Genomic DNA, 18,908 nt, shown 5'->3' with positions numbered 1-18,908 from the left:
TTTTCACTATGTGCCTATTTTCATTACCATAACTCCACTTTTGCCCAAGGCAAGAAGAGAAGAAATTTCCTGCAGCACAAACAAACAAGTGAAAAAAAAATGTTCAGCATAATTTCCTTAAGGAAAAGGCAAAGAACAGTGAACTAGGGCTTATTTACTCTCATAAATCTGAAGAAAGACATATAAGTTCAACACAATAAAAATCCAGGTAGCCTATAACATTTCCTATGAGCAAAAAGTCTGAAGGTGTTATATTTTGTTCTGGAGGTGGACAGTGCTTTATAGGAACATAAGAACAGGTTTCTGTTCCAGGAAATGGGAGACCAGTTTTACTCTAATGTGTAAACAGGTTATGTCGATAGGTAATCAGAATGGCAGCATACTTTGAGTCCTTTACAAAGAGTAGAGTCTGTTTTACTGCTTCTCAAAAAGAAGCAGCATTACTAGTTTATATGTCTTTTTTGACCTATGCTGTATGGATTAACCAATTTCTATGAAAACAGGCTGAACTATTTTCCAGAAATGCAAAGCATAATGAAAGGAACCTGTCCCAGGCATTAGTGTTAGACACTGTCTAACCCATGCTAGCATTTTTAAACAAAACCAACCACTGTCAGAGTGTTTTTGTGCTTTCTGTTGTTCATTACTACTGAAGCAGTGGCTTTCCTAATGAAGAAATCAAACTGGAATCTGACACTTCAGAGTCCGAGTAGCTCCAGAGAACAAAACTATAATGAAAACAATATCCTGGGACCAGAGTTTCACATGTGGTAGCAGTTACTCTCGCCGCCTCTCCCAGCACTGCCTATCTGCATAATCGTGGGCTGCAGAGCAAGTTCAAAAGGCTTTTCTGCAGAGGAACCCCACACTACCTCCAGCTGCAGCACAGCACATCCCTGCATGGACACCTGGCAGTTTAGAGCTGAAGACAAGACCTTGGCTTGCTTCTGTCCTACAGAACAGCAAAATTTGGCTAGCGCACACTGAAAGATAGACCGACTCTCTTCTGTCGGCTTAGTTGCCTAATTATTTTGTCAAATCTGTATTAAATGCTCCAACTAGTTCAAGAATTCTCTGGGCCCCAGATTGCTTGTCCTGCTTTTGCAGGTGTTGTTATTGCTTGGCTGCCACGGGCAGGATCACGGGCTGAGAAGGCTTTAGATCTGATATGATACAACTATTACTATATTTGCATGTTAATGCAACTATGTATTTAGAGCAAGGATCAACACTTGGTTCTAATCCCATAAATTATACTTTGCCATTATCTTCAGGTGATTTCACCTCAGACCTTTAAGATCAAACACTGTCTACCTGGTTTCAATTAAATATATATATATATATTCTAGACCAGTACGTTAAATAAAGGAGCAGATCAGCCATGTCCTTTAAAAATCACCTCTGACCCCCTCCAAAAAATTAATCCTGACCCAAACTATTCCACATGAGAAAAAGGACCCTCAGATGTTTCACAGAAAATTAAGTGAAGCAGACATAATAATTACCACACTGTTTCTTCTAGAAGTCCCTGAAGTCCATTGTGCTGTTGCTGAAAAACTGATGCCTTGTGCTCCCTCAGCTGGTTAATTTGTGAACGTTTCCCAGAGCTATGCTGTTACTGATGGCTGAATTTTCTGCAGCTTGCTAAGGTCTTTACATGTGCAAAGATACTTGTCTCTACAAAAAAAGAGCTTACAGCAGGGATAACAATACGGTGTGGAGAAGCAAAATGACCCACTGTTAGGGCACTGGATATTATCTTGAGCTGTCTGGCAGGGGTATCAAAAGATAACAAATGAAAGCAAACATTGACTCTTCCCTCTCGTCTCCACACACTTAATTAGACTTTACCCTGACAAAACCCTATTCTTTAAATGAACAACCTTAACCCATAATTCTGCGCTCTCTCTTCACATGGTATTGTAATTAATTCAGGCAAATAGGGTTTTCTACTACAGAATTCCCTAAAGCTTTTTTTTTACTGCTCTTCTCAATGCATTTTTGTTATTTAAACATTGGCCTCTCAGTGAAAAGCATGCAGGACTGACCACAAGTTCTCAAATAGGCAGCCCGTGGAATCCATTCACAGCAATAATCCAGCATAGGCTGAAATAGGAAAGTAGTGAACTTCTCATCCATTCAGCTGTGGTTTGTTTGAGGTTTTCCTTGGGATACCAGGAAATTCCATTTTGTCTCTGTACCTTCTTATTACTGAGCAAAATTATTTGCCATTATCTTTTATTCAATTATTTCCTACACTTATTGTTCTCTCTTCTTTGCCTTCCCTTCTCGGCAAATCTAATTGAAATTTGGTAGGCCTACTTTCTCTTATTAAGTTACTGTAAAAATAAAACACAGCTTGAGTATGTTTAATGAAAATATGCAATTAACTGTCAGCAAAGTAAATTTAATAATTCTGTTTAATATACACCTTTAGGTAGATTAAAGCATTATATGCTTTTAGTGTAAGTGAAGATTTCCTTTAGATGCCAAGAAGAAAACGAAGAAAAAGTAAGGCTTCAAGGAACTAAATTCTCCAGTGAACATGTCTTCCATTATTTGTGTTTCTTACATACATAAATGGCATGTATATGAGAGGTAGATTTCATAAAAAGTTGTGTCGGATTGTTTGGATGCGTTTTAGTATGGTCCTGGTATTTCCTCTGCTGAACAAGTTGAAGTAAGGTCATAGGAATCTAGCTATTTTGTCATGCAAAACCGTCACTAAATAGGGCTTCTACAAAAGCAGCTTGTACATAGAGCACCAACCTGGGAAAAGTGAGCATCTTCTTTTTTTTCCCCCCCCCATATCTGAGACGCAGGTAATATTCTACAGAAATAACACAACTTTTTGCAAGCAATTTGGTACAGGATCTACTTAGAAATCAGATTAAGAAAATTTTGCAGGTGCAGTTGAATTCAGAGGAATGTAGCTATCTGCCAGAGACCCCTATGGAGACTGATTCCTGATTCTACTTAATTCCAAAGTCGTCTTTATATTAATGAACAAAGAATTGCACAGTCTTCAGAAAGGACTCAGATTCTTTTCAGAGTTTCTTGCAAGGATAAGGCCAATTTGGCACATGAGAATAATAAAATGTCAAAGTGAATTGAGTGCAAGTTGACAAAGGAGACAAAGTAGCAGCCCTGGCAAATGAAGAATGTGTTTTTTCCTGGGTATGGCGAGGCAGTGGGGATACCAGACGATGGTCAAATGTGCTTTAAGTTTTGCTTGAAAGTCCTTAAGGATCTTCAGCACGAGACATCAGTATCCAGGCAGCCCTGCAGTGTGAGCCAAGGTGATGTGATCCAATTGTGGTGGTTAATGGGGTGAAGGCCACAAAAAGAGCTGGCCTGCAGCTTTTCACCTACATTTCTGAAGCATTTTTAAGGTCATGGTTAGATAAAATATCTATGCACCTCTGGATCATCCTTGCAGGTAGCCACATCACATAATTTCTCTAGTCAGGGAATGGAAAACCAGAAAAAGTCTCATAGAATATTACTTCCCTATGGAATGAACGATGAGAAATAAAAACCTTTCAACCAATAGAAAAAAAAAATAGAGGAAATTATTTCAAAACATAATGTCTAGCAGCACCTTCTAACGAGTTTCCAGATAACTCCAGGACTCAGTTACAGGTCAATTTGCTAATTTCCAAATATGTTTGGGAGCCTGGCTTTACAAATCCATGTTTCAAGATCCAAGCTTGTTTAACAGCAGAAACTGTTGCCTGTTCTACCAAAATGGGAATCCAGTGAAAATCCAATAATATTGTAAAAGCTCCAACAATATATTCATGGACTTATTGTAATAACGCATCCCATGAAGGAGCTAAGATGAAAAAGAATCTTTTCCAGGCAATTCTATAATCTTAAAATACAAATCCAATGTGCAACAAAGCAGTAAAGCAAGCTTTATCTAAAATTTATCTCTAATAAGTCTGGGGAAGTTGGTTAATAATTTGTCACATACACTTTAAAAGTAATGGTAGCATCCCCTGATAGACTGCTGCTCTGAAATAATTTTCTGAAGCAGCTGGGGAGGTAAGTGTATAAATTAAAAGATGTATGTGACTACTCTCTCTGTGAGGTATAGAGAGAATTTAGGTTCACCTCTTTGTCAGGTGATCTTTTGCTAATCTGGTAACAAAGCTGAAATATGCCAATAGAGACCTTAAGAATCAGACTCTGATGCAGAGAATTACATTGCACTTGAAATGCTTCATATTCACCTAAGACAAGGAGTACAGGATTTACAACACAAAAATGTTCCTATCCCTCTTTACCATATGAGGACCCCAAATTTTCCCTCTCGTCATTCTGCTCACTGATGTCTGTCACTGAGTGTAAGGCAATGAAGATTTATTTCTTGAGTTCCCAGGTAGTTATAAAGTAAGATAGTTTCCAGGGGCTGGGGGCTGTTTTATCTGAAGTAATTTCTCCAGTAACATAGAAATAATCTTTCTGGTAACACAGAAATCACTGGGAAAAAAATGGGTAAATGTACTGGACTATAAATAAAAATACAAATCAGGCTTATATAGGAAATGTTCTCCCAATTCAAGCAACACATTTAAAGTACATTTACTTGAACTACATGGCAGAGTTTCATATAGATGTGGTTGCTTGGATTGGTAATCTTATGATTAGAAAAGTCATTTTGCTATGTTTATGGCACTTTAGAAGATATAACTGTCTCATTACTTGGTGTTGAAAATATAACTCCAGCCTGAGCAGTCATCTCATCCAGAATTCACATAGTTTATGGGAAATGCAGCCAACACTAAAGGACATCACAGGTCACAACATTTCTAAACTGATCTTTGGAGACAGCAATTTTTTTTTGCAATGAGATGATATTTAGAATTTCCTGGCTCATTTGAAGGCAATTTGCATGGTGTGTATGCAAGCATTAAAGCTGAACTAAGTTATGTTTTCTTAATTCTGTAACCAGTGAATAGATACCACTCAGCCTCTGTGGAAATGGGATACGAGAGTTTTCATCTGGTGAAGTTATAAACAGTATTGTTGAAGGAAACAGATCTCTCCTTTCAACACGACAAAGAGAGGGAAGTGTAGCTGGCTTTGGCTTAAGCCCTGGCCATCGAGAGGGCTGTTTTCTCTGAAGTGCTGTATGTACATCCCTGGTTACAAGCAGGCAGTAAACATGTTTAAGGTTGGAGAAAAATTTGTTAGCCCACAAGGCAACCATCAGCAATGACTGAGTATTTAAGTGAAGGAATGGAGGGCACAAAAATAAAAATGGCCCACCAGCCCTTAATTTCCTGTAGCTAGGCATGCCTTCTGGAAATTTTTGAACTTGTTTTTGCTTTCTCCTCAGTTCTAGGGAAGGGGACTGCATTAGAGAGGGGAGAAGATGCCTGAAAAAAATGTGAAACCTATGAAAAGACAGCTGAAATCAGTTTTCTGCACTAGCCTTTGATTAGCTGTTCCCCAGCTTTAAACCCCTGAAGCTAAAGGAACTAAAAAACCCAGCCATAAACAATGAACGCTTTGAATTAGCTTCTCTTCATATGTCATGCAAGAGGAGAGGAGTGACGTGCCTGCAGTGAATAACCACAGAGAAGGTCAGCTGGAATCTGCAACAAAATCCAAGGGTGGAAACTAATAGCTAAAAGCATCTTTGGGACAATTAAGGAAAGCTGCATAAAAGTCATGACATCTGTTAATTAAGCAAATAAAACACTTGTTAATGTAGGAGTACAGCCACAGTGCAAACCCACCTGAACATATGGTGGTGGTGGCTCTGAACTCTGTCCCTGTGCAGCCCAACACTTCTGCCCCATTTCCTTCAATGTTCAGCCTCGCTCAAGATCATGTCTTGCTGCTCAGGGATGCAAGGAGACAACAGATCTAGAGGAAAGTGAATATATCTGATACAGGAAATTCAATCCCTCCACTGGAAGATTTTGTTCCTGCTCAAAACACCAGTAAAGCCTCAAAACACCAGGACAATATTGGCTTCAACAAGGAATGAAAAAAGGCAAAAAAGATCTGGTTAGTTGATAATATACTATCCATTCTGAAGAATCCATTAACACTGAAATCATTGTCTTGTTCTGACAGACATTCAGACAGGCTTGTAAATATCCAAGTGGACTTTTCACAGAGTGTGTTTATTTTAACAAAAAGATCAAAGCAGAGGCTTGCAAGAGAGCCAGTGGAAGCTTATTTTTTTTAAGAAAAAAAGGTAACATCTACACGAAGATGGTAGGAGAAGAGTTTAAACCCATAAACCAGACAAATCTTAGGAAAACTTAATTTGTTTTATTCACACTTGTTCATGGGAACTGGGTATTATGGTTGAATTCTTATGAGGACAAATTACAAGGCAAGTGATTTTTCTTTTACCATTTCAAATCATTACTTTGCCATTATTTTTCCCTGAAGTTTTTCATTTCTGATTTTCCTTCAGTTAATAATTTATATTACAGGTATTACAGATGATTTGGTGCCCCAGAGAGATTTCTTAACACCAGTGATTATCACTAAAAGCAGTAACTTCTTTAGGGCCCCTTTTTACATAAATTTCTTTAAACTGTAAAGGAGAAAAGTAGGAAATGGAGAGATTTTAGAAGTTGCCCAGGAGATGTTAGTAGTATCAAATTCTGGGAGTGCAGAGAGCAAGTGTTTAAAAAACAAATAATATGACCTAGGAAGCAGTATATACTTGTATAAAAACCTTCCCACAACAAACATCTTCATTTACGACATACCCTGTAACATTAGCATAACTAAAGCTAATCCCAAACAAACATTAAAGAAAAATCTAAGGCACATGAAAAAGAAAAGCCTTCTCCTAGCTCTTCATCACTAAACCAGATGAGGGTTTTGCTCATTTTTCCTTTTACCATCTAGAAAGTAACATCATGCTGCTTCTTGATATTAAAATGAATAAATTCTACTTAGGCCCTCTAAATTTTATGAAGAAAAGATGCTCTTGCATTTTTTCTCATATGGCATTCTACATAAGCCCAGGAAGATGGGAATCCATATTAAATTTTATCAACCCCTTCTTAAAAATCAGGAAGAAAAACCTAAATTGCTTTGGATTTTCTGTGTGCTCCTTAGCCATTACATTCTCACCCCATTCCAGGAACAAAGAGTCTTCCAGAGGCTGCAGACTTGCATATCTCAGGAAGAACTTCTTGGTTTTAATATAATTTCTCCAGCAAGAATGAAAATGTATGTAAAAGGGAAGTTGCTCATTTAGCCAAAGAGGTGCTCAGAAAATGTTTAGATGGCTATAAATAGATGTGTACTTTCATGGATCATAGAATCATCAAAGAATCGTAGAATGGTTTGGGTTGGAAGGGACCTTAAAGATCACCCACTTCCAACCCCCTGCCATGGGCAGGGATACTTTCAATTCGACCAGGTTGCTCAGAGCCCCTTCCAACCTGGCCTTGAACACTTTCAGGGATGGGGCATCCACAGCTTCTCTCAGCAACCTGTTCCAGTGCCTCAACACCCTCACAGTAAGGAATTTTTCCAATATCTAATCTAAACCTACCCTCTTTCATTTTAAAGCCATTCACCCTTGTCCTGTCACTACATGCCTTTGTGAAAAGTTCAACAGCTTGCAAAAGACTTTATGCAGCTGTCCTTCTCCCTGGGCACGCACATGGCTCAGAAACCTGTCCCCAAAGGTTTCTTTGTTTCTTAAGAGCCTGTTGCTAAAGGGATGTTGGCAAGTACAGACCATTTACTTTCAGGTATGAAGGAGGAAACACGTATTCAAAAATATGCTTACAAGGTTGTGAATGGAAAACCTGGATGTACAAGGAAACTTGTTTATTCACTGATAACAGATTTCTTGTCAGCCCTGACACTTTTTGAATTATGGAATTTTTCTACTAAAAAAACCAACCAAACAAACTATTACAAAACAATACAGTAGATGTTTCCCTGTTTTCTTTTAAATGTGCCAGTGCTATAAAATTAATATGATCATGGAAAATGTGCACAAGAGACACAGTAGCTACTGTTTTTTCCCAGTATGTTCTGAATTAGCAGTGTTGAAGCAGTTATAAATCCCGGTTTCAGTTAACCAATTTCAGCCACGTTAAGTTGGTATTTTTCAGTCCAGAGTTTTGGCCCAAGACAATTTAGGGGAGCATGTTTTCAGCTTTAGTTTTTCAATAATTTTCAAGAGTTACCTTAAAACATCCTGGTGATTTTGTCTTTAAACAGCTCCTGTGTTTCTGGCTTTGAAACTGTACCTTGGCAGGATGATTACTCTGTCCATGATGCACCAGAGGAAATAAAGCTGATCCAGAAAGCAGTGAGGATGGGAGAAGATGGGATGGTGGATGGGCAATGGAAAAAGAATGCACAGGTAGTTGGCGTGAGGATGGTCGAAATGGTCATTTTCCCTCTAAGGCTGGATATCAAAGTGTCTCAGGAAGGAGAACACTAAAACTGGAGGAGAAATTGCAGGAGGAAAAGTTTGGGAAGGAGGTAGCAAGTGGGAAGGGGAAAAGAACAGAGAAGGAACGATGCCCTGGGAGAAGGTGAAGGTGGCAGAACAAAACACGTGTGAGCAGCTGAGGAATCCAGAGAGTAGGCTGATATGACACTGGGAGCACTACGGAGAAAATTTAGATGGCAGGCCTGGAAGGATTGGCTGGGTAAGAAAAATTATACTGCAAGCTGGAAAAAATGAGGAGGAAGATACAAAGCCAGAGCAGAGACAGACCTGGCCCAGAAACATGGGCAGAAAAAGATAAAGCAGAAGGTCAGACCTGGGGCTGGAAAGAATTCTCAGAAGAACCTATGCCTCACTCAGAAAAAAAAAAGGTGCCTTGTAAAAGAAAGTTTTTGTCAAGTGAAGGGTTCAAAAGATAAAAAGTTTCAGATTAAGGCTGCCTGTGTAACCCTAGCTCAATCTTATTTGGGGTATTTTTATCACAACTCTCACTCAGATTAGCAACTGCTTGCTTTTCATGACACCTCATCATTACAATTAAATCAAATTATTAGACTTGTGTAACAAAGAAAACACAAAGAAAAGATAATATTGGTGAAAACATTTTTTCAAAGTGTAAAAGTAACAGATAAATAAGGATAAGAGAGTTTGCAAAGAAAATGCTACAGTATGCTCTGGATAAGTGTAAGTCATTAGTAACATCCTTCTTTTTTGAAAATTACATATAATGTAATATAATAACTAGGAAACAATCTGCATCAAACAGCAAATAAACAAGCAGCACACTGGAAGGCAGGAAGAAGCTTAATGCAGGTGCATCTATTTAAGGGCAAAATGCAACTGTGATTTATGTTGGATGTAGAAAAAAAAAGATATTGCAGATCTAGGACAGTTAAACAGGCTACAGAAAAGTACAGACAAAATATTTAAGAGCAGTTTGAATGTTTCAGATTTGCACCAATAGCCTATATATTTGGATCTTCCGGATTCAGTCCCACTGTCCAATCTGAATTAAAAATCCAGTCGGGAGATCCTAATATGAAATAGAAAGGCCAGAAGTTACAGGGAATACTAACAGTGAAGATTGAGGAGAAGAAGGTGTATTTTAAGTTTTTTGCTATTGTTCCCAGTCAAGTTCACTATACCTGTACTCACAGTGTAGCAAAGAGATGTGGATGCTATCAACAGTTTATCCTCATAAATGCAACAAAACTCTTCAACTAGGATTCAGCTTAGATAATAATGCTCTTTAATACTGGAAGGCAGCCTATTCCAGTGTAAAGAAAACACAAGCATTTCTGAAATAGTCTGCTGTATTTCTCAGAAACTTTTAAAACCTTCTAAATCCTATTGTCAATGATGTCTGAAGTTCCCTTTCCCATGGCATTTTCTCAAAGTGTCTGCTGATAGCAAGATTTTGGAAAATGAATGGGGTTTAAAATCCAGTCTTCCCTTATCAAGTAGCCCAAAAAAAAAAAAAAAAAAGGGCAGAAAAGGTGTAGTGAAATGTAAACCTCTCTTTTAATCAAGTGCTTTTTTTCAGCTTTTCTGATTTAATGGCAAAATTCTCCATTCAAGGGTCACTATTGCTAAAGAGTTAGTCAGAAAACAATGTTTAGTGTTCATGGAATTCTTTTGATGCCCCCTGCAGGCCATGCTGGATAGGAAGCCTAAATCCTCCTTGGAGAAATCCTGTAGGTAGAATCAAAACACCTATTTTATTAAGAAATACAGCTGCTACCAGTTTAGCTTGCCTCATGAACTTACTGAAACGCCGTCCTTCCTGCTCCAACACGCACAAGCAAAATGTGAAACAGTTCTAGATTCCTTCCCGGTGACCTAATTAGGCAGAGTAAAGAAGGCTGGCGGAGCAGCGCAGCACAGAGGTGGGCAAGGCCTAATATGGGGTAAAATTGGAGGCGCCCGTGGCACGTGAGACTTGGAGGAGTCTGCCCCATCCCTGTGGGGATGTGCAGCTTCGCTGCTTTCTATCCTAAAGATGCCAATCTCTTGTCAAGTGTCTTCTCCAACTTGGGGCAGGTTCAGGATCCTCAGGGACAAACGTGATAAAACTGCACTAGCTGGTTATTTTTCATTACTTTCCTTTTTAACCTTGGAGACTACACGTATTATACATTTCTCATAAGAGATATGTTTTGCTAGCAGTTTGGATGAAATATGCAGCTTCAGTACTCAGAAGGAGAGAAAAACTGTAATCACACATTATTAAATGAATCATTCCACTACCCCAGCAGCATGTAACAGGATACAGCGTGCCACGAAAACCTGCTTTAAAAATTTAAAATGATGCTTTCTTTAGAAATCAGGATCAATCACTCAACTGTTTTCTTTTTCTTTTCTTTTTTTTTTTTTTTTGAGAAAAGATACATTAGATATGGAAGGCATGAGCAAATACGGTGGGATAATTCCCAGATTAAAAAATATTAAGGGTATAGATTAAAGAAAAAATAGAAGACAAATTTCTAAAGCATGTTTGTGAGAAGACTTGCAGGGAAGTGAATACTGAGAATAGTTAATTAGCAATGGGAAATTAGTACAAAAGAATGTAAGGTTCTCATAACCTTTTGTTCCTGCTGTCATCTGTTTTTTAGGGGAAAAAAAGCCCTCTGAGACAGGTAGTCGAAGTTTGATGGACACACACAAGCTGATGTGGGATCATTCTGGACTTCTTAAATCAACCTACAGCAGTCTGGAGCCAACATGCAGCCAGTGAGAATAATATGGGTAGGAAAGAAAGGACACAAGGTGCAAGCAAGTCTCTCCAGAGGAATCACTGCTATTTTCTGGTTTTCGTTACACAGATGTTAACTCTGAGCTATTCTATGTGCTTGTTTGATAGCTAAGGTACAGTGTTTTCTTCTGAAATGTCATCTTCCTATTGTGAACAGTGAAATAACTGATGCTGCGGTTTGGGGGTGTGTTGTTTGCTTTGTACGGTTTATCTCTGCCAGCCTCCTGCAGGATACCTCTGCCTTGGCAGAGAGCACTGAGAGAGATTGCTGTTTCGAGTCTTTCTCAGTTCAGGGAAACTAGAATAATGTTCCACTTTTATTCCTTAGAGGCGACCAACCAAACTTAATTTCCTTCCCAAAGAACAAGAGGAAATTAAAACAAGTGTTTAAAAGGAGTGGAGTATATGCTTAAGACATTTGTGAGAGAGTCAGTTTTAGTTAACGTGCTCACACACACACACACATTTATTGTGGTGAAGCTTTCAAGGCATCACCTATTTGACTCATACACTGAAAATTCAATATATTCACAATTTAAAGCACTTCTTTGTACACAAAATTATGCACCTTAAGACCAGTTCTGATTTATTCTGCCAACTGAGGTGGCTGTGCTGATTCAGACCACAAAAGAAGTGGCTGGGTGAGGAAAAGCCCTGGCTACTACCCACAGTAGTGGGTAGTTGTTCAGCTGGACAGGGTGTCAACGGGAAGACACAGGCCATGAAGCTTAGTGAGCAGGTCATTACAAGGCATAAACTGATGCACAGAGATTTCTTATGCATGATGAATGGAAAGAGAAGAATAAGAAGGGGAGATGCAAACATCCTGGATCCTATCCCCCGAACAAATATTACCATCTGGGCATCCACAATTCCAGAAGCTGATCCTTTCTTTATGGGCTGTTAGAGAAATGGAGAATAGGGGATATCCACACCATCAGCACCTTAATTTAGGGTGAGTGCCACAAAGACTTTGGTTCCTGCTCCTGTCTGTGGGATGCCCAGCCCAGTGTGCAGTGCAAATAGCACAGTGGGCCCTTGGGGCAGTGAAGAGGGAAGGTCATTGAGCTTACTAATGATCTTTTTTCTTCTGGCAGCAGGCATTTCATTTGAACTAGTTTCTTAGGATCCTGGCTTCTGCTAGATATTTAGAAGTAATTTGGAAAATGTAAGCTCTTTTTAATTTGTTGTGAGAGAGAATTAAAACAAAAACCTATTTGGTTAACACAAATTGTAAATCTCATGATTTTGTTTTCCAAATTCTCAGAAAACTTTCAAAGCAGTGTCTCATGTTTCCAAAAATTCCTTTAAAAATTAGTTATTTCACAGTGCATTTAGTAGTATTTTAAGCACCAGCCCAGTTAAGGAACTCTTCTGTTGCCATATGAGCAGTACATTACGCTATGTCATTGCAGCCTCATTTAATCTCTTGCTTTGATCCTTAAACCCTTGCAGCTTCAGAAATTGGCAGTGACAGGGAGCTCCAGATCCCTAGTGAAGGTTAGGCAAGGAGTCTATAAAATAGTTTTAACTGTGCTGCCATTTTCAAAAGAAAGGGTAAGCAAGAGCAGCTGTCCTCTGGGTGGCTTGCAATCCTTTATCTCTCTGCGCAAAGACTGCTGCTGACTCCTAAGGTTCCACATGAGCTCAGCAAAGCCAGGAGAGCTGTTGTTTTAGACACTGTCATTTAATCATCCAGGGAGGAAAGTGCATCACAGATCTGAGACAAGAATCTGCTGCTGTGCTTACTTTGCTTTGCCTAATGGTCTATCATGTCATTCTATTTTATCTCCATCTCAAGATGATATGAGGAATCCTCTAGGCACCCTTTATCTAATACCTCCTGCAGAACAAATTGCTTTCACTTCTTCAAGTTGTTCTCACTTTCACAGTGATACAGCAGAGGAAAACAAAGTTTCTGATGATCTACAGCAAGAAGTAGATAACGTGCCCTCCTGGCAACACTGAAGAGAAGCAGAAAATTTTCATAATCACATTTCTAAAAGGCAAGATCAGAAACAGCACATTGAAACTTCAGAAAAGCCCCCGGTACAGAATTTGCATTTACGTCCACAACCAGTTGCAATTTGGGATTGTTCAGCTCTCAGGTAGAGACCTAAGGCTGCTTTTCCATGATAACACAAGCTAATTCTGAATTTTAAAAACAGCACTTCTAAAAGGTTTTATGTGTTGATGCCACAATTCCCAAACAACAGGAAATGAGAAGAAAAAAAATAGCAAAGACCAGGAAGGGTAGAGCAGCTGGAGAGTTGCCTGCTGGAAAAGGACATGGGGGTGCTAGTTGGCAGCACCTGAACATGAGCCAGTGTGTGCCCAGGTGGACAAGAATTCTGGTTGATGGCATCCTGGCTTGTGTCAGAAAGAGTGTGGCCAGCAGGACCTGGGCAGTGATTTTCCCCCTGCACTCAGCAGTGGTGAGGCTGCAGTGCAAATCCTGTGTTCAGTTCTGGGCCCCTCACTAGAAGAAAGACATTGAGGGGCTGGAGGGTGTCCAGAGAAAGGAAACAGAGCTGGGGAAGGGTCTGGAGCACAAATTTTATGGGGAGCAGCTGAGGAAACTGGGGCTGTTCAGCTGGAGAAAAGAATGCTCAGGGGGGATCTTCTCACTTTCTACAACTACTCGAAAAGAGGTTGCGGCAAGGTGGGGCTTGGTCTTGTCTCCCAGATAAAAAGTGACAGGACAACAGAAAATGGCCTTAAGTTGCATCAGGGAAGGTTTAGGAAAAATTTCTTCATGGAATGGGTTGTCTATCATTGAAACAGGCTGCCAAGGGAAGTGGTGGAGTCACCTTTCATGGAGGTATTTAAAAGACCTGTAGATACAGCACTTTCGGACATGGTTTAGCAGTGGACTTGGCAGTGCTGGGTTAATGGTAGGACTCAATGATCTTAAAGATCTTTTCCAACCTAAATGATTCTTTGATTCAATGACAAACTATTTAGGTCAGAGGTCTTTTCCTTCTGTGTATACAGTGCCCTACAAAGCACTGCTCAGGAGCTTGAGACTATGGGAAGAATACTGAAGGAACATTTTAGGTAGATAAAATATTCTAGGAAAAGCCTCATGGACTTGGTAACAAAAACATTTTTCAAATGCATGTTGGTTTCAAAGGAATATTCACCTACAGCAAAATAAGCTCTATCATTTTGACATTATCAAAGTAGAGGAGAAAAAAACCCTAATTCTAAATACAGTTTCATCTAAACCCAAAACAGTTTTTCTGACTGTTCAAGAACTTCCAGCAAATGAAAGAAAACACATATTTTATGGAGCTTGGCTTCAGATGTTATTCCAAGAAAGAATAAATAGTTAACCTTACTTGAGGTCATCTGACATTAGGTTTTGCAAATGAAAAAAAGGCAGGATTTTTCTAAGTTCATTTATATTTCTATAAGAATTAAAATAGAACAATATAACAAAAGAATACTGGGCCTTGTAGAAGGTTCAGCATTTTCACAGCTCAGGGTTTGGGAAAAGGTAGTCCACAGATAAATGTAGTTCCACAACACCACATGCACATACCTGGCAATAAAAACTAAAACCTGCTGTTCATTTGAAGACAGGATCTGTAGCAAGGTACAGCTGTTTGTTTGAGCTACAACACTGAAAAATAAACCAGCTAACCAGCAGCACAAGTTTGCACCCACATCCTAAACATGTCCATTCAAGGCTTTAATTGCATTTATAAGACCAGAAAATATGCTACAGGAGGAGGGCTGGAACAAAAACCAGCTTCTGTGACTAAGAGAAAACAGACGTGTGTTCTAATTCAAACAGCCAAGAAAACTGTGTGAGGTTGGAAAAGATGGGAAGAAAGGTAGCAACAACCTGAAAACAGTATTAATATGGCTCTGTGAATAACTGCTAGTCTTCTGGAGATTGTCTGAGTCCTAGGGAGAAAGACAAGAAAAAGTTATTTGTTATTGATGAAATGAAAATCTGAAAAAAGTATTCGGTGAGCAAGGTCACTTGATAGTTTTGGGCACAGGATAGTCCATTCAGCCTCAACCCTTTTGGAACTGAGTCAAGCGAAACAACCTAAAGAAAGGGTTGGAAACAGAAAGTTGCTTGGGCTTTTTAAATGACTCATTAGCTAGAACTCTCAGCCAGCAGAAGAGATTGCCAGATTTTATTGATTCTCTCACTTTCAGAGGCTGAAACTAGTATCTCTTGTTCCCCAGGAGAGATCTGTTCTGATTTTCTTGTCTGTATGAAAGGGCTAAAACAGGCAGCTCCATGCTCTAAAATAGTTTACCAGACAGTATTTGAGTGAGAAAACAGAAGTTAAAGTGTTCTCTCTCAAGTTCCTGGAGCAAAGAGACATCCCAAGGAAAACAAAGAAATAGAAGAACTTCTGCACTCATCTACAACTCCAGTTTACCGAAAATCTTCACAAATTTACAAAATATTGTAGATGGAGACTCATTCATACAAAGGCTGAACTGTATTACAAGCAAAGCTGTTTCCTTCACGTTGCTCTTTACAGATTATGCTATGGGCCTAAACAGGTTAGACAGGGGCCTTGGTTAATCAGTGGATCAGTTTGGCCTCAGCAATTATGTTGGAAGAGAGATGTTCTGTGTTTCATAACCTGTTGCAGCATCAATTTGGACTGCAAAGGCTATATCAGAAGTAAGTTGGTGGTTGCACCTACAGATATTACTCAGAAAGAGTATAAGCTTATATGATTCCCTTGATCTGCTTTTCCATTTTTTTGCCTTAAAGAAAACATTGCAGGAAAAAGAAGTTGAATTGCAACATCTCTAAAATCTAAGAAAAAGCTGCAGTTTGCTTCTGTATCTGGATTAGTGGAACTGATTCATTTGAAGATGATACTATCTGCTCAGCATTGTTCACTCCCTGATTTCTTTACAAGGCAGGAATCAATGCTCCATTCACCAGGTACAAAACTTTACAATTTAACTTGCGAGCATATTCTGATTTCCTGACATCACCACTTCATGGACTTCTCTGAAAATTTATTTCAGGCAAGTCAGCCCCATCCTTTACCACTGGCTTAATGCTAATTGCACAGGCCATGGGAAGAAAACACTTAGGAGCAAATCCTTGTGCTAGCACTTCTTGCAGCACAGCAGCAAGAAAACAAGGCTGGGAATCAGTTTCCTGGAATTTCAGACACACATGAAACCTTAAAGAAATATCCATTTTCTCACTAAGGTTCTCAGAATAATTAAGCTGACCCACTGTTCCCACAAAAGCCTGCTTCTGAAAATTAATGCCCATTGGAAAATTAACTGATATTACAGGAATTTGACAGCAAAAGCAACCTGCTGTGTTCCTCTTGACCACAGTCCAAAGATATACCCTCTGGTTAGTGTGACCAGTAAGATGTCATTATCTCACGGCTATACTGCAGAACCTTTACTCTATAATGTTGTCTCTCTCCTGGAGTAGCTGCAAGTGATATGGATGAATTCTATCAGTTAATATCAGTTATTATGATCTCATAACAAAACCATAGATGGAAGGGTGGGTGTTGGGTTTTTTTAACCTAATCACTTACTTCCACATTATCGTAGAAGGATAAAGTCACAAATTTTTTGCAAAAATAAGAGCTAACATTCCTAAGAAATTATTCTCTTTTCAGATGCTTAAGAAAGTGCAGTAAAAAGACTGTTTTTTCTTCTGGTAAATCCATGTAAAAACACACTGTATGATGGAGCCAAGTATTTAGTATTCTGGGCCAGACTCCTCAAATCAGAGCAGCTACTTGCTACTCTGCTGCCTGTGTAATCAATTAAGCAGTCTTAATCTGACAAATGAAGGACAATGGCATTTTAGTAATGGGCTTCCTATTTGCTTAGGAAGCCTGCAAAGGGGCTCTGAGCACTGTCACTCTCATCACAGTTCTGAGGAAGGCATAGAGATCTCCCTCCCTGAGCTCATTGCAGCTGGGTGTTCAGCACAAGAGCAGCAGATCTGGCAGAGCTGTGCTTCCCGTGAGCTCGAGCACGTGCTGGGAGCAGCGTGCTGCATCTCTCGGCTACACATCAGGATCCAGCTATGGCTCTTTGCTGTGGCTTGGCTCCCAGAAACACCAAACTGGCAGCATGGCTTTCTTGCACCGTCAAGGCTAAAATTCATTTATCCTGCTGATTTCAGCTAGGGTGTTAGTCATTCTGCCAGGACTGTTGCCAGCCCTCAGGCATTCTCCTGTATAATTTCCCCCAAGGCTGACTTTCAGACTGTGCATATGTCGGTTCAGTGCTTATTTTTGTTCTTCTAAGCATTTTTAAAATTCCTCCCGAGCTCAGCATGGTGATACCTGATGAAAAGCAGGTATCAGGAGGCTATTTAAATGCCCCTTGCCCAGCTGGGCAGCAAGATTGTAATACTTTAAGTCTGCAAGTAAAGGAGATGGATCAGAAAATAACGCGAAAACTTTTGCAGCAGTATGAGAAGCACATTAGTTCCATTCACACAAAATCAATTGATCTTCAGCAAATAGACCGTCCATCACTGTGAGTTCTTCAATGGATTTAAAGAAGAGAACAGTTAGCAGGAAGGCTCCAGTCTTGCAAACACAAATTAGAGACGAGACAACCAGGGTGACTTCTGACATAAGATATCAGTGAGCCACTTGAATATTCTTGATTTAATCCTCGTCCTGCAGTGTTTCAGCCAACACTCTGCATTTTCCTGGGTGCAACAATCTGAAAAGCCTGAGATACCTTTCTTCAAGGCCTTTGTGTTTTTGGAGGCTGGGGTGGTTGGGAGGGTCATAGGTGAGGCTTTCATGTCCACACCTGGGAAGGACTAGCTGAAAATGCAGGAGCACACAAAGGAGTGAATGAATGCATCAAGCCATAAGTCAGGTGCAGTAGCTTGTCGGATCAACACAAGTTATACAGCTTCTTCCTTTTAATCCATTTGACCACTGCTGCAACCTTTTGACTTAGGAAAAAAGTTGAAGCAAGGTGTTTCTGCTGAAGACATTAATTTTTTATAAAGTTAATTCCCTAATGCAAAGTTAGGGAAACAAGTGGAATTCACATCAAAATGGGAGCCTTTGATTCAGCACCCTGCCTAAAGACAAGCTTTCTGACATGGGTAAAATGTGGGTCTAATATGTCAGCTAGATATTTTTCCAGTGTGGTGTTCACGCGTTGCCTGTGTCTCAGCCATCTGGTGCGCACATTAATTCCTTCAGAAAAGGGAGAGACAGCGGTAAGCGCGGCAGAGATTAGCGCAGTTTACTTTACGGCTTTACACCCAACCGTGAGGGCGCAGCACCGCGTCCCGGGAGCAGAGTTTGGCAGCAACCACCAGCACGCCAGAGGAGACCAGACACAACCCTTGCACTCACAGGGACCACATTTCTTCCTCTCTTGGCAACTGACACAGATTTCTGAGAGCACAAACATGAGGAAAATAACCCTGAACAGACTGTCTGTGGGAGGTGCCATCAAGGCGCTTGGAAGTGCTACCACAACACACCACAATGTGCCAGTCTGGTTCAATCACTGTTTTCACAACATAGCAGGAGCAAGACACGGGAAATTGTGTGAAAGGAGTAACAGCGTGGAGAGGACACTAAAACCTACTCTAACATCAGTTAGGGAAAACTAACACAAATAAAAGCTGGCAGGCTGTAACCAGCAGGGTGGAAGATCTGCTTTCAGAAAACAGGCAGGAAAGGTGTGAGGGAACATAACTTCCTT

Source organism: Corvus kubaryi, unplaced genomic scaffold (assembly GCF_017639235.1).
Source record: "Corvus kubaryi isolate FWS band 111438036 unplaced genomic scaffold, C.kubaryi_AGA036_p1.0 37398, whole genome shotgun sequence".
In the NCBI taxonomy this organism is placed as follows: Eukaryota; Metazoa; Chordata; class Aves; order Passeriformes; family Corvidae; genus Corvus; species Corvus kubaryi.
The sequence above is the reverse complement of the archived record's forward strand: the minus strand, read 5'-3'. Positions refer to the sequence as shown.